The following is a 24,862-nucleotide window of genomic DNA, read 5'->3' as shown; positions in this document are numbered from 1 at the left end:
AAAATCAAATTACAGTGATAAATGCTGTTATGGCACAGCCAAGGTGCCTGCTATAACCTTAAACCTCTCTGTATATTGAGGGTTTTATGCTACATAAACCCACACTCCAGCTACAGAATATGCAGATGCATTTAAACTAAGTTTATCACAAACTAGTGCTCCTGGGCAGATTGCTTATTCATTTAAAAAAATCTACACATTGCCATCTTTGTAATTATAAGGGGAAAACCACCTTGAAAGCAAAGAAAAAAACAGATGCACTGGTGTCTTATTAACCTCCAGAGTGCAGGAAAAGCAATGTTAAGTGCTTAATTTCCTGCACACATCAATCATAGCCTTCAAAGGCTGTAAAATATCAAGCTCAGGTGACAAAGATTTTCCTAAGCTGATGGGTCTTCCCTGCTCCACCAGGACAGGCTGCTGCTTCCTCACAGGCAGCCTTCCTGCAGCCCGTAGCGTACCTTAGCACAGGCTGTCCCAGCACAACCAGGAGACATGCAGATGGGTTCAGCCAGCAGCAGGGCTGTCTGGAACACAGCTGGGCAAATCCCTCCTCAGGACCCACAGGAACACTTGGGTGAAAATGCTGGAAGGCGCCTCCTCTTTGTAAGCTGGTGGAAGCCACAACCCACGTGAAGCCAAGCACCTGGAGAAGATTGATGGGTGACCACCACAATGCCTATTCCTTGGGATCTTTCACCATTACTGCTCCAGGCAGGGATTGTTCCCTCTCCTTCCACCCACTTCTGACTAACAATTAAGAAATGCGTTTAAATGTTGGTTGATATTGGGAAGAAGGAGTCTGGCATTTCCACGGCTTGATGTGGACAACAGGGTGAGGGAGGAGACAACTAATGGCAAATCAACACCTTGCAAAACCCCACGTCACATCAGCCACATGCTTCAGCCAGAGAGGCAGAACCTGGCATGGGGATGTCACACAGTCCCAGACAGAGATGGCAGTGGTGGCTGGCCTCGAGTAGCTTAGCCTGCAGCCCTGCTCCGCCCCAGCACCTGCACATCTTCCTCAGATCACACTGCATTTCAATACTGCGCATGGACAGCGAGTATGAAAAGCAGAAGGCACAACATTATACCCCTCATGATACTTAAAAGCCACTGACAGTTCATCTTTCTGTCTAAGGACTGATCCACCAGAAGGCAACCTTGCTACAAGCCCCTGAGCAGCCATCCAACAGTCAGCCCGGCCTTTTGCATACATACAGCTCATGAATACCAGAGCTTTCCCCCAAAATGTTTTTGCAATGTTTTCTTAAAACTGAACAAGTAATGAAGAGCATTTTTGCTAGAAACATGCCTTCCTACAAAGTGTAAAAAGCCATCAAACCCACTAATGATTCAGACAAAACTCCAGTACCAGCAATGGGCATCGAGGATGTGAAAACAAAGGTTGGCACCAAGATGCAACTGATTCAAAATGTCCCAACACAAACGTGACTAGCCAACACCTGACTGTGAAGCTCCTGGTGCTTAGAAGACAATGTCTCAGCCAACTGCTGAGGAAGATCATTCTTGAATGTGTCCTGTAACAAGTCAGAGCTCTGGAAACAGCCAGCAAGTGCACCTTCACTTCCAAACTCTGCCTTCTGAATTACGCCCATAAAAACGAGCACTCAGTAAATTCAGCTGTTTCTGGTGCTATCAGTTCAGAACAGCTTGCCTCACTTAAGGGACAGGAATTCTGGAAAGCTGCAGCACATACCTCATAAACAGCCTGCCAACAACCCCCAGCAGGAGTGATGAAAGACAGGAGGTTTCCCATAGGGACAAGCCTGGCTGGGCAAGTCAGCCTGTAGATTCAGGGAATTCTTAAGGGGATGGGAGAGGAGGCTAGAGGATGAATTAAAAATGGTGATCTTCCCTCATTTTGTCTATCTCCTGAGAAAAACACCGCTCTTTGTAACAGTGCTTTAGTGCCAGATTTAGGAATTAATGCCATTTTAAGTAGCGTGACATGAGCAGAACAGAAAGTTGTGGCTGCAGTCTACAGAGCTGAATCTCATTTGCTTTCAGACCATTACCACAGCTTCAATTACCCTCAGCTGGAATGAAACCTAACTTCCATTAAAAAAATTTATCTTTTGATACATCTTCTGACAACCCTGGAAGAAACCCTGACTGGTCCTGGCAGAGTGGCTGCTCCTCGGACGAGCCTGGCACAGAGGGGAGGAGCACCCCCAGGGTCACACTGTGCTCCTCAGAGATGGCAGGCACATGGGCAGTGACCAAACCCTTGTCCTGACAGAGAAGGGGCCTCAGCCATCACTGAGCACCCAGCTGATGCAGAAGGGAGCCAACTGAATTCAAAAGGTCTCCCACAACTGATTTCAGCCAGTTTGCTCCACATCGAACCTAAGCCAAAGAAAAACACTTGCCATGGATTTTGGGGGAATCAGGCTGCTTACACCAGGGACAGGCTTGGTTTGCCACACTCCACCAGATGCAACCATCCAGGCTTCGTTGCACAAAGCCATGAGAGGCTGGACACAGGCATATGCTCATTCCCACTTAGATGGTTCTGGCTTTCAGAGACATATAGGATTGCATGACTGTCAAATACCTGCATTTTCAACTCCTGTTTTACGTTATTAAAGTGCCTCCTTTAATAAACTTTTACACACAGAAGTACCCATTTTCTGGAAAGCCCACCCCCCCGAATCTCTCTGAAGCAAAGCTGACAGGCCTGAGCTCCAGAGCAATAAAACTCAGCCTGGTAAAAATCATGATGTCTAACCACAGAGGGTGCTGAGCCCACTTTCTTCTCCCCCCTCCTCTGCACATCAACTTCAGCTCTCCTGGTACAAGAGCTTTAGGAGGATGGACACCAGGGAGAGGAGACGAGAGAGGTGACTCAAGACACAGGTGTACTGATGGTTGAAGAAGAAACTTGAATTGGAAACTGGAAGGAACAGCAGAAACCTTTACTTGTTCCAGGACGGTGCTTTGATCACTCTGCAGAGGATGACAAAAGGCAGCTGTCTGTGATACCCACCTGCCAGGCAGCTCCTGCCAGGCCCATGCTCCCAAGCCTAAGTTTCAAGCTGCTGCCTTCCCTTCAGCTCTGGCGAAGAGGATACAGGGTTTTCAAGTGCCTTCTAACATATTGAACAGATGTTGTTCCTAGGCCCTTTCCTAAGCACTGCAAAGTACACTTGCTTTTTTTTTGAACACACATTTCATAATTAAAGTTGGTGCTAATGGTTATGCATCCACAATGTCCTCCCTTGTAACTCCCACTCTCCTCTCATGCACAAGCAGCTCTCATCAACCAGCCACAAATTGCTCTCCGAAGGAAAATCTGTTTCTCCCCAGGTAAGTTTTAAGAAAGAGAAAGCGATATGTTTGGAGAAACAAAATTTACCTACTTAAAAAAAAAAAAAAACCTTCATTAAAGAGAAAATAGAAAGGGTGCCCTGCAAATGCTAACTAGCTTTGATGGTGGCTATCTGCATCGTGACCAAAATCAGCGAGCTTTCTCCCTTTACATGGTGGGCAAGCTGCCAAGAACAGAGCATCCTGCACACAATGCCCTTTAGAAAGAAAAAAAGAAACATGAAAAAAATTCCTGCTACGTCTGAACAAGGAAAAGCTCCCTTCTGTACAGACAGGCTAGCCTGTGAGGAGTAGAGGTGAATGAGAAGCACGGTGTGCAGAAGGCTGGCGAGGAAGACTTGCAGCACGCCCACACGCTGGCTCCCAGCCCCCTGAAGGCATTTCTTTTCCTCCCTCCTCCCACCACCGCCCCTGACTATTCTAAAATGACTTTGCATGAGCCACGTGCCAATTTCCTAGCACCAGCACCATGTATTATTTCCTTACCCTGTGCCCAAGCTATACCATTCATCACGTTGGTATTTTCAAGAGATTAAAAGAAACTGGGGTTTGCACACTGAAGGACACACAAGCATACATGGTCCCACTCCCCGGGGCACTCAGTGTGAAATGCTCTTGCACTTCCATTGCTGGGAAGTTCCCGATCCTGGTGTGCTGCATGGTTGGGGAATCAAAAACAAACCCCTTTGCCACTCTGACTAGTCCACCGGTTAATTCATTACGATAAACCCATTGTCCAAAACAAAAACATAATTTAATTGCTAAACCAGCTGCCCAAGTTTAGCTGTAGCTCTTGGCAAACCTGTCAGGATCTCAGTATGCCTGGTTTTCAGCAAACATCTCTGTAGGTGCAAGCCATGCCTTCTGCCTTTGAAGTCTCCAAGTGTCCCTGTCACCCGAATCCAGCATTTTCCAACCCAAGCGGATATTTAAAGGGATATCATCAGCTCTATCATCAGCTCAAACACCTCCCTGAATGCATTAACATTACAGTAACTGAAATACTAGCAAACATCCTTTTTTTTTTTCCCAGCTGTCAAATGTGCATTTATCCAGCATTTATCCTTTCCCATTTAGGCAGCCTGATTTCCTTCGAAAACAGAGGGTAAAAAAAGAAAATAAGGTAAACACATTTGAAGAAGTCACCAAAGCACTGGCAGAAAGTCTCAAAGGCTGATGCATGAACTGTATGTAACTGCAGCTATGTCAAAGTTTTCTTGCTGTTTTTTCTCCCCAGCCAGATTTCAAGTACATTGTGCCACTTGAGACAGGCAGCTCAATCACTGGGAAATATGTTGCGTGCAAGAGAAGAAAGAAGCTGGCCAGGTTGTAGCTGGCATCTTTTGAACAAAATGCTGCTGGCATGAGTTTCCAAATATCTTGACTAACATAGATCATCGGGGAGAATTCCTTAAACTACTTGCTACTTTCTTTGATTTTAAAAAGACACACATCTACAGAACAAGAAACGCTGAAATAGCAGAAGTGCCATTGCCATGTCTTTCACACTGGTTACTCACAGGTATCTACAAACCCACTGTGCAACTGATAAGCAGCATTTTTCAATAATAATAAAGGCACATTTCACACAGTGCGATACAGAAGAACCACAGTGTTTCTTACATTACAAGACTGATCTGCTCCCCGCCCCCCCAGCTCCTGCCTACTAATTCGAGCACAATCAGAGCAGGAGAATGCATAATTCGTCCTGCAATCGACCCTGCAGGTCTTAGTCATTAAGCAACATAACACCAAACTTCCAGAAAGGTCACATTTCCAGAACGTTCAGCTGAAGGTTCTCTCTTATCCACTGAAAGACTCTGAGAGGCTAAGGAAGGAGCTCCTCATGGAGTATTCGCCTGCATTGTTCATGGATTCACATTTACTTTGCTATCAGAGCATGACAATAGACAGAAGATATTTATCTGGGGAAGTCAAGAAATGCAGAAATCAATGGGTTAATTTGCAGGTTAGCAAAACACAACTGACTTGTGAAAGCTTTTATACAGCAAAACACTGATAATGTGAAGATAATTGTTTGCATTTGTTATACTCTTAGGATGGTAGAGGATTATTAGAACAATGGAAATTTCAGGCATTGATTCAAAACATTTTCTGTCATTAAAGTCCAAAAATTTTGCAAGAGCAAATTCTTCTACTATCCGTGGGTAGGATCCCACACAATACAATAATACAGGTAACACAATCTAAGATAAACCCCCTGCCAAAAAAAAGTTTAACTTCAGTCTGAGTTAAGCTCAATGGACACGCAGAAGTTGGAAACAAACAATTTTCTAATACAGTCAATGAGCAAAGAAACTGATCCAACATATAGACATAATGGAAAGCATCCTAGGAACATGAAGAAAAACACATTAAAAAAAAAGGTCTGTTTGTCTTCCATTAACTGGAAAACATATTGCATTAGTTCCTGAATCTGACCTAAAAATCGTGCTGGAAGGAAATACCAGCAGTTCTTTGGAAAAATGTGAGATCCTCTTCCCATGAGTATCAGTGCATCTTGCACATGCATACAGTGCAACCTTATTGCTCACAGTTTCACATCACTAAAAATAAGAGAAAAACCCAATGATATAGAATTTTAATTCACATTGCCCCCTTAGTCTAACAGCATTCTTGTCTCACCCATGTCAATGTGATCAACACTCAAAAGAATGTTGTCTTGCTTGTAAAAAAAAATAAAATCATGTTGCATGAGTATTTTTAATTGCAACCATTTCTAAACCCAGATCACATGCTTTTTTTTTTCCCTTTTTTTTTTTTTTTTGTGGAGTCATAATCCAAGTTTAATGTTGCTTAGGCTACAGATTAATCTCTATCCCCAGCTCCCAACAACTTGTCCATGTTACTGTCATGCCCATGAGCTCGGGTGGTAGAATGGGGGCACCATGGTGCCAGCTGCAACACACAGCGAGCAAAGCACTGCCTGCACCAACACAGTGACGGACTCATCTGAGAACTCAAAAGGTTTGTCTACACAAGTTTCTGCCGGTGCAAGCAGCCAGCAGCAAGAGCAAACCTCACTCCAGCAGCTGGCAGAACTCTTCTCACCGTTGCAATTCCCTGAACGGACTAAGCTATGCCAACAAAAGCACTTTTTTTGCCAGCAGAGCTGACTCCTCAGCAGAGCTGCTGCCAGCGCTGAGACAGCCACTCTATAGCGGCACACGCTTTTTTCCCTCCCAGTTTCCTATACTTCCAACTCTACACAGAGAAACCCTAAATGTAAGGCAAGAAACAAAGAAAAGCAGAAAATAGGTGTCAGGACGAGGTGGTGCTTGTCCTGCTGGCTGTCCAGCATCTCCACACCGAACCTAAGGGAAATGTGAGGAGATAATGTGCATTCTTTGAGCCCGACAAAACTAGATGAAATTAAACACATGCAGTTGTAAGATCCTGTTGCCTGAATGAAAGGGTTCCCAATCCAAGCACCTGAGAAGAGTTGAGGAATCAGTAGATGCGAGGTAGATACTCGGACCTGGAACAGGCAGTGCCCTGCACAGGCTCCTCCTGGCTCTGCTCCCTAGCCAGAAGTACTCGATGATGCTGGCGAACCCCATGCAGGACAGTATATCATGCCAGTGATATCAGCGGCTGCTGCAATAGCCCCCCAGTCTTTGCTCAGACTTCATCTCAGGCAAGAAGAGCTTTTGAATCTGAAGACACAACAAATGGCTCCCATTGGAAAAAACATGGAATATTTTGGGGAGGGAGCAATTGTTTCCTCCTTTCTTCCTCCCACAGAGAAAATCTGATCTTCCTACCAGATTTTCACTTGCGAATGGGATTACAGGACAACATTCTGCTCCAGTGCCTGCCTACAAGCATTCCTGCAAAAAAGCTCAGGATTTTGTCACAAAGGTATAAATCACCCATCTTTGAACAGGAGACACAAACCTACTGAACACCCAGCTGTTTTTCTCAGCAAACCTTTCATTCCCGATGATGTATTACATGACCTTTTTCCAAACCGAGCAGAAACTTATTTGCATGGAAACTTACTTGTAAACACACTTGCCTTGTTTTATTTTCTATTGCTTGCAATTCTCTGTACTCCAGCAAATACTGTGTTCTGGAGCCCTATGCTTCAGCAGGTCCCCCTGCAGCCTGCTGCAAACCACGGCTGGCAGATGCCTTTGCTGCCACAACCTCCCAGGAGTAGGGTGTCCCCCCTTGCCCCGGGTTCAGGGGACGGGGGTGACCTTGGCGGCAGCCATCCGGCCTCCAGCCTCATACATCTCCCCGGGGAGCACACAGGCGAAAAATCCAACTGACCAGAGGCAAACGCCAGCATTTTTTAGAGGCAGTTCAGGAAGGTGGCAATAAGAAATCCGGGTCTGTAGGAGTTGACTCAAAGGTCCCTGTAACATTCATGCGGCGGGAACTTCTCCGGGTAAACCATTAACCACCATAAAGCAGAGCTGCGAAACGCCCCTCGCCGTAAGGGAGGCTCACACACACCCGAACACACACGCGGATTGCATGTGTATATGGACACACATATATACAGATATCCATACATGCACACACATATACAGGAAGACACACAGCTACACACATATATTTGGGGTTTTCTGAGGGCAGGGGAAACGCCGGCAGTCCCCTCTGCTCGGGGCGAGGCGAGCGCTGACACGGCAGCCCCGCGGCGTCAGAGCGAGGGAATCCGCTCCGCATCCCCCGGACGCGAAGAGGGCACTCGGATCCGCTCCGCATCTCCTGGCAGCGAAGGGGGCACCCGCCCCGCTCTGCTCTGCGCCCCGAGGGGCTGCAAGGAACGAGCGAAGCGCCCCGCGCCCGTAATCCAGACGGGATATTTCTAACCCTCGCTCCCCAAAAATACCCCACTAAAAAGCCAGAAAGCTCCCCGCTCCCTCCAGCTCCGCTCTCCGACAGTCCCCGCGGCAGGAGGGGGTGCGCGGATCTCCCGCAGCCCTGCCGAAGTTTCCGCGCGGCTCGGCGGGCGGCGGCGGGGCAGCGCTGGCTCCTTACCCGGCTGTGGGAGCGGGGTCCCGCGGCGGCCTGGGAGCGGCGGCGGCTGCGCGGGGGCGCGGCGGCTTCCTGGGAGCTACAACTCCGCGGCGGCGCCCGGGCGAGCCGCGCGCCTGCGGAGCGGCGGCGAGCGGGGAGGAAAAGAGGAAATGAGCGGGAGGCGCATTGGAGGGGAGGGAGGGGGAGGAAGGAGCCGTCGCCGAGGGACCGGGGAGAGCGAGGGACGGAGCGCAACTTCCCCGGCGGGGCAGCGGGCGCGCCGGGGGGGCGGAGCGCTCCGAGCCGCCGCTCCGCGGCCGCCCCGCGGCGTTCGCAGCGCCGAGCCCCGCGCAGGGGCCGCCGCTGCCGCCGCTCCCGCCGCGCCCGGACACTTGGTATCGCCCTGCCCGGCCCCCCCCGGGCCGCCGCCGCCGCCGCCGCGGGCAGGAAGTGCAGGGCTGGCGGGGGCAGCGCGGAGAGGCGGCTCCGCGGGGCTGCGCGCCCGCGGGACTGCGCCCGCCCCGCCCGGCACGGCGGGCGTGGGCGAAGGGGCAGAAAAAGTTCTGATTTTTGATCTTGGGGTGGGTTTTTTTCCCCCTTCCCATCCTCCCCCTTTTTTTTCCTTTTGTTTTTTTTTACCCCAAAACAAAGAAGGAAACGCCGAGGCAGGGCACCCTCCCGCGGCACCAGCTCGCTCCGGGCCCTGCGCGCAGCCCCAGCGCGGCTGGAGGTGCCCAGCGCCTGGTGCGCGGAGTCGAAGGGTGGACGGCGGCAGCGGAGGTCGCTTGGAGCAGCCGCTGGAAGCGAGCGCAGCCGCCTCTCGGCACATCCACCCCACGCTTCCCTCTCAGCAGGGCGATGGGACAAGCCCCGTGCCACCCACAGTGCCCCCATCCTGCGCCGAAAGTCGCGGTACAGGTGCCGTCGGCTGAGTCTGTGAACGGCTGCCGTCCCACTGGCTGGAGACAGGCTGTCACCGTTCGCTCACCGTTCTGTGCAAGACGTGAACTTGCAGAGCCTCTCCGCATACCCCATCACAAAATGGAGGGGATTTAGGGATTGATGTTAATCTGCTTCCTGAGGGAGGTAATTGGAAGCATTGCTCAGAAGTATGGCCTGCAGCACAAAGAAGTGAATCTTCTTCTTAGGATATTCCTCCCCATTCCCCAGCTCCTGCCCAGAACATTTTCAAGTCAAAAATATATGAAGAATTCGATGTAGTTGCTACTGTGCCTTATCGGTAGCTTTCACTCTGCCTCCCCTTATAGGAGACTCCGTGAGCACATTCAGTGCTGTCGTGAGATAAGAACTGAATAGAGCTGAAATCAAGGACACACCAGGAAAAAGATACTAAAAGATTTTAGTGACAAAACTTGGGAAGCAAGGAAGGGTGGGGGTAAGGGTGAACAAACAGAAAAATTCCACCACCCACCAAAGCAGCCGTTTTTCAAAGCTTATCTCTGCAGTAAGCAGATTTTCATATGGAAAGGGAAAAAAAAACAAGAAAGAAAAAAACCCAAACAAACAAACAAACAAAAAACCCACCACCACCAAAACAAAAATAAAGAACCAAAACCAACACAAAATAAACAAAAAAAAAAAAAAAGAACCAGCCAAACCTTGAACACATGTACTCCAGAGCTTGAATACATTGAAACTGGATACACTGATGCAAAGAGAAGAAATTGTTACAGAGATTAAAATGTTTCTCAACAATAGCCACTTTCCCTGAGACCTTTCAGAAATAGGTGAAATGGTTTGGCCACCTTAAAAAGAAAATAATAAAAGTGTCAGCCCAAAGCAAAGAACAAGCTTGGAAAACAAAGAACCTGAACAGTTAAAACTAGAGGAAATTTGACCAGAAACATATAATGGGAAATGCTATGCAACCACCATTGCTGCCAACTTCACCTGCTTGAATCTGGGTTTTCCTCGCAGGACATGATTACATATGAGTAATCCCCTTGATTTCCGGGCAAACCTTTCCCTGTGCAAGCATTTTGCCAACGTAAGCATGGCTCAATGCAAGGATGGGGCTGTGGCTCCTGCCATGCCTCTCCTGCTGCTCTACCAGGGAGGGTAGTGGCACAGATGACGACATCACTCCGCCCAGGAATATGTGGCAACAGAGCAAGTACCTGTTTGAGGCCTCCTCCAAGATTTACAACCCTCAGGGCTGACGTCTGTGAGAGAAAACAGTTCATGGCACTCAACTCCACTTTCATTTTTGACACAGTTGTCACTCTATAGCCCCAACAGCAGCAGGTTTTCCTCTGCATGGCGCTGCCCCATGTCCAGTGATGGGCAGGCTGTGAGATGAGACCTGCAACCATTTCTGAGGCTGCAGTGGCTCCTCTCCAGGATGCCCTGGTTTGATGCCGATTGGCAGCTGTGAGTGCCCTGCTTGGTTTGGGGTGATCCTCTGGTGGGTGTCTTGGTGCTGCTCTGCACCTTGCTCAGCATAGCACTCAAACACGACTGTCAGGAGCTGCCTATTTTGGGAGAGTCAGGGACATTTTATGTCAGTGAGTACTTACTTCCCTGAGAAGTGCCCACGGCTGCTGCTTTCTTTAATCCCTCTAGTATTCTGTGTATTGTCCCAAAAGAAACTGAATAAATAATGGAAATAATTCTGGATTCAACAATTATTTGGAAGACACAACAAGAACCAAATTGAGTGTTGCTATCATTTATACCCAACTTCTTTCTTCACGAATTGCACCCTTCCAGCTGCAACTACATACAGGATGGTGCAATCCAGATAGACAGCCAACCAGAGAAATGCCACCAAGATTTCAGATGATTTAGAGTTCTAATGCTTGATAATGAGCAATTCTTGAGTTACAGAAATCCCTTCGGAAATGAGGAAGAATGCCTTTAGAAAATTGTCAAATGCTCATAAACAATCTGAGATGAAAAGAAGCTGCAGATTCAATCCTGCAATGAGTTTGTGAGGGCTGCTGCTCCTCTCCCAGAAAGGCAACGGAGCTGGTGAACAGTCTGAAAAATACATCTTATGAGGAGCAGTTGAGGGAGCTGATGTTGTTTAGCCTGGAGAAAAGGAGGCTAAACAACTTTCTACAACTACCTGAAAGGAGGTTGTAGCTAGGTGGGGTCAGTCGCTTCACACAGGTAACAAGTGGACAGGAGGAAATGGCCTCAAGTTGTGCTAGGGAAGGTTTACATTGGATATTAGGAAAAATTTCTTTATGGAAAGCATTGTCAAGCATTGGAACAGGCTACCGTGGAAAGTGGTGGAGTCACTGTCCCTGGAGGTATTAAAAGATGTGTAAATGTGGCACTTATGGACATGATTTAGTGGTGGACTTGGCATTGTTAGGTTAATTGTCTGACTCGATGATCTTAGAGGTCTTTTCCAACCTAAATGATTCTGTGATTCTATAAAGGCATTTGCAAAACTGGTCCCGCTGGGTGTGTCTGGCTTTTTTGAAGTTCTTCTTTTGATGGCGTGTGTTTGTTCAATCCATCTGTAATAATCCCATGCTGACCTAGCGTGGACTTTCACAAACTTAAATCCATAGCTGTTCTGGCATCTCGCCTTTTGTTTGATTTTTCTTTCTGCATTACATTCTGTTTCCACAGTCAGGAGTGAGAAACAAAGATGGATTAAATTAGATTCATCTGCATCATTCCAACTATGCTGAATTTGAAGATAATGTGTGAAATTCCTTCGGTGGTCTGAGGTTTAATCATCAAGGGATTAGACAGAAACTAAAGTGTTTGAGGTATGTGGCATGCTGCTAGTCTTTAAATTTCTTCCATAATAATGTGAGCTTCACAAGGCTATTACTAATCTTGAATTATTATCTCCCTTCCTGTGGTTTGCCATGATTAACTTGAGGAAGAGATTAAAGTGATATTTACCTTTTTTGAGAAGTTATCAACTTGCCCTGGGCAGCCCAGTACCAAAAAGCAAAGGAAGATCCTGCTCGCAAGGATTAAGGATTCAGCCCAATTTTTCCCTCTTGGTCTTCTGATGTCTGTCGTGATTGTTGAGATGGAAAGTGCTGGTGGTGTCCTTGACAGCAGCCAATTGCTCCAGATGTGTTCAGACTGGGTGCCTGGCAGAAAGACTGTGTGGGTCAGACAGACTCTGATCTGCCTCTCCCAGAAAAGCCAGGACTTGCCTCCACAGCAAAAGCATGTCTTCTGACTTTGAGCTGGGGACATGGTCATCCTGGTCACATTGTCATCCTGGAGGTGGATGGCACACACTTCACCAGGGGAAGCTGCTGGTCAGCAGTTTAACCTGGGAAGGAGCTCCTGGCTGGGCCATTTGCAGAACAGCCTTGAAGGAGAGGTTGGAGGAGCACCCCTGGCACTCTCTCCACCATTGAGCTTCCTCACAATGTACATTTGACAGAAGAAAGCAATGTTTCAAAAGACAATGTAATTATACTTTTAAAATCCTCTTTTAATCCTGCTTTTGGAAATCCCTCAAGTGTCAGGAATCACTTTAGAGAAATTTGAATGAGAACAGTAACAGAGAAATGAACCAGTGTTATTTACCTGTGATAAAACTGGTTGGCAAGTACTTGGGGAAATAAGAGGGAAAATTGTTTCTATTTTCATCAATAATTTTTGAATTCCAGTAATAAACCTCTAGATGCTAATCTATAAAGCCTCCTATTTTTTACTACCAGATGCTGGGGCTTGAATCTTTGCCTGCATCAGTTTAACCCTTCTTTGTACTCCTTTGCATTTCCAAGTCTTACTTGGAAGTAAGTTCAAGTCCAAGTCCAACTTAACAGGCAAACATAACTTGGGAAATGCCAGCTGCACACATGGCTCTTACCTTCAGTATGGACAAGCAGCATGACCTGAACAGAAAGACCTAGTATTTAATGTGGTAGCAAAACAAATGTGCCAAGTGGTTTTGCCAGTCATCTGGATCGCAGACTGGAAGTGGAAAAGAGCAGGTAGTTTTTACAATGAATTTTCCTGCCAAAGCAGAATTGTTCCCTGCAGTATTTTCTAGTGTACTTCCCTGGCCTATTTTAAATGACCTTGTAGGATGGGGAGAAACGGGAGGGGGGGAATCTGCTAGTTACCTTCGAAGTATCTGTCTAGTTTGAATAATATAATGTGGAGCAAGGGCAAATGGGTGCTCAGAGAATTTAGCTACAACACAATAATAATGTAATTTTTTGCATGCTTTTTCATCTCCAACCTACTTGTTATGCCTGCTACTGTGCCAGTAACATCAGATAGACTGAAAAAAAAGGAACAAAAATTGTGTCAATAATCCATCTTTGCATGATTGCTCTCCTTTCTCTTAGCAGGAGATTGTCTTGGGTGCGTTCTTCCCCTGCGAGGAAAAATAAATGGTAAGAGCTGTGGTGATTGGCAGCAAGCCTGAGAACAGCAGATGTGAGCCTGCACAGCTGGACAAATAAAAAAATGCATTTTCTACCTACATTTTTATTAAGGTTGCCCCAGGGACACCCAGTGCCTATGGGGCCTTAGCATATGAACAGTCAAAGCCATCAGGCATATTTACATATATGAGAACACTCGGTGTTCTTTTCAAAGTCAAAGAGAGCAACAATTAGAGTAACATAAAGGAAAATTGGCTGCGTGGTTTTTCTCTCCCTTAATAGAAAGACTGAGGGTGGAAATATTTTAAAAAAATTAGGTTTGACAGAGGTGAAGAATTTATGAATTAAACTGGCACATTTTCATTTCATTTACTGTTGAGTACCAGTTTATTACATGGAAATCTAAAAAGGACCTCCCAGGCTGCAGTTGCTGTGTCAGATGCTAAAGTTAGATGGTTTAGATAAGACTTTTATATTACACAAAAAGGGAAAAATCTTGCTAAATAGGGAAAATTTAAAAGCCTCATTTCTCTCTATGGTGCTTTACTGCAGATTTTCACTCTGGGATTTGCCACAGTGTTTGCTGGGATTTATCATCAAACAAAGTTTAGTGCCAGGGCATTATAGCTGTATCTAATAACAAAAAAAAAAAAAAAAAGGAATTTCCTACACTCCATAGCCTGCACATGCTTATTTCCAATTGCATCTACCTACAGTCCTGTTCTCCCGCAGGGTCTCCACACAAGGATATCCACCATCAGGGCAGAGCAGCAGGGCCTTGAGTGTCTGCCCGTGATCTGTGCCATTCCCACCTGGGCTTGGCATTCCCACCCAGGCTATTTCCTCATGCTGTCAGCAGCAGCAATTTCAAAATAGAAAATGACATGTCTAATTTGTCTGAGTAGAAAATAACGGGGAGCCCTTGAAATGGATGAGGTCCCACAGAGCAAAGTAGCCATTGAAAAACTGTCATGTCTGTGAGATCTAACAGAGTGAACTCTGGTTTTGTGCCCCAACATGGCAAATTTACGCTGAGAGAGCTGGAATAGAGTAAGAAAACTCAAGTGTTTCTATGGAGCAGAAAATATCAATGCTGCTACTTGTTGCTACTCTGAACCACGACAGGAGTATGAAAAAGTCAGAAAATAAGTATGAAAAACATACTGGTGTGTCTAAATGAAAATCAATGTTTGAGCTTGGCATTACAAAAGCTTTAAAAGGCAAAACAAAACAAAGTATTTTTCTTCAATCAGGGCAATGAAAAATAATACACTAAACCTGGTATTTCCCCACAGCAAATTTCAGTTTTGCTGAGACTGCTTTTTTTCATATGGCTGAAATAAGAGGAAAAGAAAGAAACTTGACAATGCTTTCTGGGATGCTGGAGCCAACAAGATGCTAATGTAGTGTTTTTCCGGCCTGCATGCTCTGGGATGCCTTCCAGAGCTCTGCAAAAGCCAGGGGATTCTGCACACCAGCATCAGGATACCACTGCCCCAGTACACTGGGGTTAATGGTCCTTGCATGATATTTGCACTTCTCATCCAGGGCTCAAACCTTCCTGCTGGGACATCCATGTCTTCATGCTGCTCCCATCTGCATAAATCCACCCTGAAATACTTAATACTGAAATTGATTTCCATACTTAAAGTGGACTTATAGAAAGATGGGGACAGACTTTTTAGCAGAGCCTGTTGCGATAGAACATGTGATAATTATTTTAAACTAAAAGAGGGCATATCCAGACTAGATTTAAGGAAGAGGAGGTTACAGTGAGGATGGTGAGACACTGGAACAGGTTTCCTGGAAAGGTGGTGGATGCCTCATCCCTGGAAACTTTCAAGATCAGGTTGAATGGGGCTCTGAGCAACCTGATCTAGTTGAAGATGTTCCTGCTCATTGCAGGGGGTTTGACTACATGACTTTTAAAGGTCCCTTCAAATCCAAACCATTCTGTGATTCTGTGACAACAGAGGGCCTCATAAAGCAGCATTTCCTGTGGGATCAAGGTCTCCCTCTCAGTGCCTGAAGGCATAGCCATGTGGATCATTCAATGCAATTTGGAGGAAGTCAGTTTAATTTTGGCACTGGTGGTGGAACACTCTTGTATTGCTTCTGTTGGTAATTAAGAGAAAGCAAATCTCGGGGGAGGACACTGAAAGTATTAATTAACAACACTTTCAATGAGAAAAAAGTTAGTAATTTTGAAAAGGTTGGTTTATGCCTGAAGAAAATATTTAAATAGGGTAATCACGTTGTTGAGCATTTGACAGATGCACACTAATAAGTAAATGGGGATATTGATTACACATTTAGATAATCACCAGATCATCCATGCTCTTGCAGGAATGTCCCAATTCTCCTGCCTCAAGCTTTGATTTCAAGTAGTGAAAACCACACTTAATTCCAAGCATTCAGACAACTACCTTTCACTCACTGGCCTGAAAAATCCATGTGTTTCCCATCAGCTGAAATGGTAGGACTTATTTCATGGGCAAGCTACTTTCTATCTTTGCCAAGCATCCTGCACTATTTTTGCCACAGCACTATCAAAACATGCATTTTTTTTTTTTTTTAATAAAATCAATGGAGAGAAGGGCATCAACTCTGCAACTAAAAAGACTCACAGTTTTCATGGATGTTTGATCACCTTTTATCACAACACAAACCATGAAGCATTTTGCTTCAAGCAGAAGATATTTTTCCCTCCAAACAGACAGTAATCCAATAAAAGAGCCCACTAGCAGGATCTTGGACAACATGTGACACTGTGTTGTTCTCATCAGCATCCCACGGGTGTTCTGGTGAGGCACCTGGTGCTGGAGGCACCTGCCAGTGCGGCTGCGCTCAGCTGATCTGCCTGACAGCATCCAAAGGCACAGCTTAGTGAAGCCACAGCAGCTGCTCTGAGCTCAGATTGCCATGCAAATACCACCAGATTCTTCATATTATCATATACCAGGTATCCTGTTCTATATAAAATGATATCCAGGCAAGTAAGAGAAACTGAGTTATTTACTTCAAGCTGAGGGTATCTGAACAACATTTATTCTGCCTAATAGAGACTTCAGAGACATCCCTTCACACTGACAGAGACTGAGAAATAATAAAGGGCACACTACGATTTCCTAAATCAGATGAATTCATAAAAAACACTGGACTGGGTCACCTTTTATGTAAGAGTTTCAGCACTTAATAATTAATGTACAATTTGGCTTCAACCATACAAAGAGCATGTTTCTGCCCTTGCACAGATGAACTCCCCAGACTGACACAACTGCTGCTTTGCTTTGGGCTTCTGTCAGGAGTAACCACCCTGTAATTTAATATAGAGTTTAATTTTGTAACAAAAAGGTAGGTAAACAAGTTACAGTAGCACGGGTAGAAAGCAAAAGTAGGGACTCCGGAGCATTTGGAGTCTTCTAGTGTCTTTATGTCCTGGCCACTCCCCATTACATTTTTCTTTCACATCAGCAATGCATTTTTCCATTGGAAAAAAGGCTGTTTCTTTTGAGTCATCTCTGCGTGGAATCTCCTGTAGTGTGGCTCTATCTGCCAGGCAGCAGTGGCCACTGGCAGCCACTCCTTTCCCAAGGCAAGTCCTATCTCCTGGTAGTGGCACTGAAATAAAAACACAGACACCCTATTAATAGCCAAACTGTAGACAATTCCAGATGTGGAATTTGGTTTCTAAAATTACAGACTCACCCAAGCCAGACCTGAACCAGTAAAATTCAACTGTGTTTCCTCTGACTCATAACTGGTTTTTCAGAGAGGTTTTTAGCAAAAATTTTTCAGCAATTCCTTTGTAGTTGCCTGACTCATACTGAAACACCAAAAGCATTATTAAAGTGAAATCATAGCAAAGGGGTTGTGAATACATGTTATTTATCAGTTCAAAATGCTTTAAAAACATATTTTGCTATGAAGTGTGCTTTGTCCAATAATCAAATACAGTATTATTTATAAAAGTAAACAAAGAATCTGTCATATAGGGTATAGAGGAAGTTAAGCACTTAAGAAACAGCAAATTTTAAATGTAAGGTTAATTTATTCTTCAATAAACCTTCATTTATCCTTCTGACACATGTAATATTTGTGTTCAGCATCCCACCCACTTTCAGTCTGAAGCTCTTGTCCATGCCAGCAGAAAGGAGAATGCTCATTGTCAAGTATGAGTTGTTCAGATGTCCCACGATGGGCAGTGGTACAAAGTACATGGCTATGAGCTTTGATTCCCGATCAGAAATGTATGCAGGGGAGGAGACAGAGGTGCCCCCACACTCCTCCCAGCAGTGCATCGTGACGGGAGAGAGGCTGGCTAGCAGGTCACTGAAGCCTCCACTCCTGAGGAAAGATTCCAAACCTGTTGTGGTTTCTATTGTGGGTGATCTCCTGTGGGAGGGTCATGCAGGCATCAGTCCACCACACTCCCCATGGGCTTTCAGCTAGGAAGCAATAACCCTTTACCTGATGAAATGCTGTGCTTGGGAAGGATCTGGACCCCAGCTGTAATGGAAGCCCAGCTAACCCACCCTGGGCTGTTCAGTGTCATAAAGCTCAGAGGCCTGTGAAGGTGGCTCTCAAAGGTGGGGTTTGGGGAAAAAATTCTGCAACAATGATTTCCTTGCTTTTTAAATTAAATCTCAAGCTGTTGCTGCAGAAGAAGGGACTGAAAAAAAAATCTCCCAAGTCTGGGAGCTCATATTTACCTTCTCACCAGCTCTGCAGATACTTAATTTGAATGTTGCTTCATCTCCTGTCTCCCTCATGTATCATCACTAATTAAAGTACACACTCTGCACTTACCCAAAGGAGGATGTGGGAGGCAGAAGAGGCTCAATGCTCAGTCTCATTTTCTGCTGCTGTATTGCCTCTGCAGAGCCAAATGCAGGGGTCCTGCTCAGAGCCTGGTGGCTGCAGTACAGACCTTTTCTTCCTCTGTGGTGAAGGAAAATCCCCAGTGTGTGAATGGCAGCCTCCATGGGAAAGGGTTCAGAGAAAGAAGGGGCTGTGACTCCGTGGGCAGATGGGGTGCACATGGTGAGGGCAGGAGTGGCACCCCAATGTGAGTGCTTCTCCCTACACACCTGCTCTGGAGACTGCTCAAGCTCCAGCTGAGGAAGCCAGAGGAGCTGTGTCAGCAGCAGCTTCACAGGTCTGTTTTGGTGCCTCCATGCCCTCCACGTATGCCTCCTAACTTCCAACTCAAGTGAAATTCAAACAAAGCCTTAGTTTAGTTGAACACATCTTCCCCAGCTTCTATCCCAGAGAGACACCCCTCTCATATGTCCCACAGAGCCTGGCCATTCCCAAATGCACATCTACTTGCTCTCAGCAGCAAAATGAGATTGCTGACTTCTCCCCAGCTTCTGTTTCCAGGCTAGAAGTCTGTCCTTTTCAGTCTCCCCACTGCACATCTGCTGCACTTCACCCCCATCCAAGCCAAAATGTGGGGGTGTTTTTGGCAGTGCTCAGCTCTGCAGCCACACTGGTCCCTGTGCTCACGGTAGCTCCAGCTGCTCCACAATGTTGCAGGTGGCATCAACCTGTAAACAGAGACTTTCAAGCCTATGAATGCCAGGGAGGGAATACAGACACTATTAGTCTCAGAAATTGTCTGTGTCTCAAAAGATTCAGGATGGTGTCAGAGGAGGACACGCTGAACTCAGTGTGTTTAACATTTGGACAAAGTCTTTGCCTTGTCCCCATCTGGAGTTCTAGTGCATGCTCTGCCCTACATGAGTGAAATGCATCCGTGTCCATAAAAGCTGTGGAAAAGCACTGCCGAGAACTTCCACAGCTCTGAATAATTAATTCACAGAACTATAAAAAGCTACAAGGGAATGAAATTTAGAAAAAATCTAGTTTTAGGATAATTATAGTTCAAATCAGGAGAGCACTTGGACCCAAGACAGATGCATTAGTAGGACAATCAAGCATAGTGGATCAAATTCAGACTCAACAGAACTGCATAGTCTCCTAAAGAGCTCCTCTCAGGGTGGATTCAGCCTAGGAAGAGAAAGCAGCCCGTGCAGATAATTTGATGAAGTGAGTAGAAATCTAAAATAGCACCTCTTAGTAGAGAAAGCATAAAGAAAAGGAGTAATATTTTTTCAGGTAGCAGTCATGTCCCAGGGAGTGATATTTTCTGAAATGTTTTGTTATAATGTCAGTTTAACATGCTTCGCTCTCACCCTGTCTCTGCTGCCATGTCTACTGTGTTACCACTGGTTCTATAAAATCCCAGTTTGTTTGCAGACCTTATCATATTCAGGCTTTTTCCAAAGCTCCAGATGCTGGAATTCATGTGTTGCTTTCAGACACAGACCTTCAATTTCCTAATCAGTTATATTTCTCATCCATATTTTTCATGGCAGGCTGAGCCCTGAGTCACCAGCAAGCAAACACAGAAGTTTTCTTCCATTTTCCCAAGTTTTAAGACAGTCATTACTGTGTCCAGTAAGATGTTGAATCCTTGGGACTGCCCATTTAACTTGCCACTCTCCGATAGGGAGGTGTGAGATTTTTATGATTTACCTACTAACACATGTAGTCAGGCTGTATACTGGCCATGTTTTAACTGAGTACTAGATGAGCCAATGTTTTGTGATTGGTTTATGGAAGACATCAGGCAATCCTAGTGCCCTTGGCATCTCAGTGGGCTCCACAAGGCTCAGCACAGGACTCCCACACACAAACTCTGCTTTACTAGTGACTTTCTGGTAAAAGAGCATACCCATGGAGAGGTAGAAGTTCACTACCCTTTTTTAGTAACAGCAAGAGACCACCTGAGAATTCAGTTTTACGTAAGTCAGAAGTGGCAGGTTACTCACAAACCAACAGGGAGATTATCACTACTTCAGAGGAGCTGGTTTAATGTCCAACGCCCTGTTTTGATGTGACTCTCAGTGGCACAGGACCAGACACTTCCAGACATTTCTGCTGACCAAAAACACATGTGGAATGGCAGAGGGGTCTGTCCTGTATCAGCTCGTGTTTCCAGAAGCTCCCTGTTATGGCATCATTCATTACCAGTATGAAGTTACTGGGTACAGCCATAGCATGCTATCAAACAAGTGCTCTTTTTATAATGGTGAGCTATGATTTTCTACAGACTTCATTTATGAAGAACATTGGCATCCTTCAAAGCAAAAGGCTCTCCTATATGCCATTGCCATTCCCTGAACTTAAAATGTGTGTGAAAGGAAGTATGTATTATAAGCAGATATCCTCTCCTTCATTTGCAAGTGCAGGAGCTGTTTGACATGAAAGGAAGCAACTGGAGAGAGGAAGCAATCACTACTCTATCAGTTGAAAATGCAACCAGCTTTGCTCAGGGGGTTCTTGCTACAAGGAGAACAAAAGGCCATTTCTACAAGACTCAGTTCTTTAGAGCTCTTAAGTGGGTGGCAGGTAGAGGATCACATATTTCTCTTGTGTCCAGAAACATTAAGGTCAATTGAAGAGAAGAGTATCGGATGAGGGTGCAGGTAATGGAGAAATAGATTGTATGTCTATTAGCTTACAGACAAGGCAAAGCAAGTGGGAGCTGCGGGCTGGACGAGGGCAGGATGACAATTCAAAGCAATGATGACAAGCTGGGGAAAAGGCCTGGGAAAAGGATGTGGTTCAGTAGAGACACGTGTGAGGTAGGCAGGAACAATCAGCTGTGCAAACAGACTTGGTTCAGCTGCAGCAGCTCTGCCAAAAAAAGAGCTGAGAGGGTGGTTGTGGATTGCAGAGTGAACATGAATCTACAATGTCATGTTGTTGTGAAGAAGATAGATGTTTTCAGTCTGGATATAGGAGGAGCAGAGCCCATACAATGGGAAATTACCCTTCCACACCAGCCAGAGTAATGTGCTGTGGCTTGAAGAGTGGAGCTTGAGGGAGTCTAGCTGCAAAGCGGGGTTGGAAAACACCCTGAGAGAAGAGGTTGACTGAATTGGGGTTTAGCCTAAATATGTACAGCCTGAAGAGAAACATAATCCTCCATCTATGTAAAATGTTATCATAAATGGATTGGGATATCTAAAGTAAACAGGAGCAATGAGCTTGAATTAAAGCAAGTGGAAGTCAGAGTATGCATAGCAAAAAAGAGTCCTGCAGGTAAGGGCAGCAGTTGCGAGGATTAAAATTTCTGTCACGCTACAAACAGGTCAGACAGGTTAGAGATGATAAAGTGGTACAACCTGCCTTGAGGTTGGAGCAAAAAATTAAATGAGCCCTTGTGAATCTTTCTAGCCCCAGTTTTCTGTGATTTATCAAAGGATTCACAGCTGCAGTTTTCCACATTTCCAGTGTTTAAAAATGTAACTCTACTGGCCAACACCACAGAGGAGATGCTGAGAGAAAGTGGAAGCCCTCTTGTCTAAGCCCAGTGACACCTCACCAATTTTGGAGCAAAGACGCTGTGAAGTCTCCAGCAAGCTGTGCTCTGGTCTCCTCTGGAGCTGAGAAAGTAATGCTCATAGCTTTCCTCTCAGTTTTTGTGGAGCTAAAACATCAGCAACAAACTACAGATGGGTCAAAATAACAGCAGTGTTTCAGTCCAGCTTCCAGGTTGTTTAACCTTTTCTCTCCCATCATCCCTTGTCAATCCAATGCCAAGCTGTTGACTTTTCTCAATTTCTACTGCTTTTGTAGCAGAAATTATTAACAAATTGAAATTCACATGGCCTTTCATACCCCCAGAAGCTATTATGAAAGTGTTGGCTCAGTTGTGATTTCTTCATTTGCTGTTTCTGAGGGAGTCAGTAATGCCACCTGCTGACTCATAGCATGGTGAGTTTCAGAGAGGACAAAACCTGACTCTTCACAGGTAGACACCAGAGAAGGAAAAGGGACAGTGGTCAGAGATGCAGCAAGGGAATCAAGGAAGACATTTCCACTGTGAGGGTAGATAATCAAGCGCAGGAAAAGTTGCCCAAGGAAGCAGTGGTTTCTCCATCCCAGAGCTTCAAAACTCAGCGGAATGAGGCCATGGACAATCTCACCTAATTTTGAAGTTGACCATACAGTGATTAGAAGTGGGACTAAGGTCCCAGACAGGTGTCCCAGGATGCCCACAGAGGTAAACCAGAAATTTCCTAAGTGACAGCAGAATTTCCCATGCGTCTTCATTCCTAGAACACACTTTCCCCCTATATTTAAGTAGTCAATGATGAGGGTGTGTCTCCAGGCTGCCCCAGTCATGCCTAGTGTCACCAACCATCTGACTCAGGACTTGCTGCTGCATCTGTTCCACACCATATCCCACCTCTCATCTCTCCTTGGCTCATTTCTCCTGCTGAACTCTGACTGGAGACTGGTTGATAAAGACAAACATCTCATTTGCTTGCTTTGTTTCATTATAACAGAATAGGTAAATACACCAATATGGTCTTTAAAATAAAATTTAAAAAAAAAAGAAAAATGAACACCCTTTCTTTCATTGCTGTGCCACAGAAACATCAGAAACAACAGTTTGTGCTAACTTCTCCCTTTCTCATAGCACTTGTGGTTTTAGGGCGTCAGTAAATCCACCAAATGTCAGCCAGAGAGGACATATCATAACAATAATGACTACAATCAGCACAATCTCAAAATGCACTTTACAAATACTGAAAAGCATTCTCTCTGTCTGGAGAAGAAAAAAAAAAAAGTGCAGATCATCAAGACTAATGTGTTACTCAGATCACAATGAATACCTTAAAGACCTGAAGGTAATTGATCTTCCCAAGTCTCACACATATTTTTACACAGGCTTTGCTCACAACTGCACCAAACAGTATTTGTCTTCTCTGTATCTGCTGGATGTCTAGCTGTGATTACAGGTCACCAGGAAGGACAGAAGCCGTTTTGACTTTCAGAGCCAGGGTGATTTGGCAAAACAGGGCTATTAGGAGATGACTGTCTTGTAACCAAGCCAGTTTTAACACAGCTCTGGAAGCTCTATACTGATGCAACCATGACAGTATACGTAAGGAAACTATCCTGTATTCTTGCAACACTTCTCTGCTTAGTAGCTAGAAAATGAATGTTAAGGAGTGTCCTATTTCAGGTATCTAAAGCCAAGAGAATGTTTAAAATCAGCACAGAAACTTCTTGGTTAAAATATTAAAAATCTGAACATACCTTTACATCCACCATTATAAAGGGATATGCAAGGCTGACAGGGCTTCCATCCCTTCCATGGTGTGGCTCTCCTGATAAGAGGGGTACTTAGTTGTAGGTGGTGCTAAAAGAGCCTTTCCGGGTGCTTGCATAGGGAAAGGATAGACGAGACAATCGATCTGCTTGGATTTAAAAAGACAGATTTATGAAGAATAATTGCCTTCTAACTTGGCAGAGATTGTGTATTGCCTCTAAGGGACTCACAGCTGTGTTCTGTTCTCATGGAGTTAATAGGGCTTAGAAAAAGAACATTTGATCTATTCTCTCCTCCTTAATTCAACATAGCTGAGAATCTCCCAGGATATTTCTATTTGAATTGTAGCAGGCTTTCCATTTCAATGTGTTGGCAGTGCATATCTGTCACACTAATGGCATTTTCTACATGGAAAGTATCACCAACTCTTACAGTAGACAGCAGCATATACATCACCCAAATGGCTGACTGTGTGTTGTAGGAAAAGCAAGATGAGTTACCTTTTTCTTTGACTGTGAATGCAGGTTGCCTTGAGCAACACGAGCTTTGCAGCCAGATTCCCAGATTTTGTACCATTTCTGAGCTAGATTGACAGCTGTGGCATTTAGCTTCATTTAAAGCTAAGCCACAATTAAGTACAAAACAAATAGATCAGGCAGCAGCACCACTCATGTTCATAACAAGCTTCCAAACTTCATCCATCATTTCTTGCAACTCTGTGCAGAGATCTTGGGCTCTTACCTTTTAAAAAGACAGATTTTTCCTTTTTAAAGTTCATATTTGCTCAATTCTTGAACACAGCTGGAAAATCCCTGTATAACCTTCTTCCCAGGGAAGAGGAGGAGGCAAAATCCCCTGCAGGAGCTCCTGAAAAGTGACCACAGAATTAAATGAGTAATACAAAAACCATGAGCCTAAAAGAAGAGAGAAAAGTAAATTTCAAATCCAAACTGAGGTGTTTTTTTTCTTCTTCTTCTTCTTTTTTTTTTTTTTCCTTCTGGAGGCACAGTGCTGCTTCAATAGGCTTATGTTGATGCTATCGGCACTG

The 24,862-nt window shown here is 45.1% G+C and overlaps 1 protein-coding gene across 2 annotated transcripts in view; it reads right to left on the bottom strand.

The window, feature by feature from the left end:
• The window catches only part of HPCAL1 (hippocalcin like 1), an 80,954-nt gene extending 57,076 nt beyond the window's left edge, over positions 1 to 23,878 (bottom strand). Inside the window, exon 1 of one of the 2 annotated variants that reach the window (XM_050314573.1) lies at positions 23,802 to 23,878. The gene's annotated coding sequence lies outside the window, so the exon portion shown is untranslated. Of the gene's footprint in view, positions 1 to 8,364; positions 8,527 to 23,801 lie in introns of those variants that run through there. The other variant, XM_050314572.1, reaches the window with a different exon arrangement.
• Positions 23,879 to 24,862: the final 984 nt, after the last annotated feature.

This window comes from Myiozetetes cayanensis, unplaced genomic scaffold (assembly GCF_022539395.1).
Source record: "Myiozetetes cayanensis isolate MyiCay16 unplaced genomic scaffold, myiCay2020 scf2-11, whole genome shotgun sequence".
In the NCBI taxonomy this organism is placed as follows: domain Eukaryota; kingdom Metazoa; phylum Chordata; class Aves; order Passeriformes; family Tyrannidae; genus Myiozetetes; species Myiozetetes cayanensis.
The sequence above is the reverse complement of the archived record's forward strand: the minus strand, read 5'-3'. Positions and strand labels throughout refer to the sequence as shown.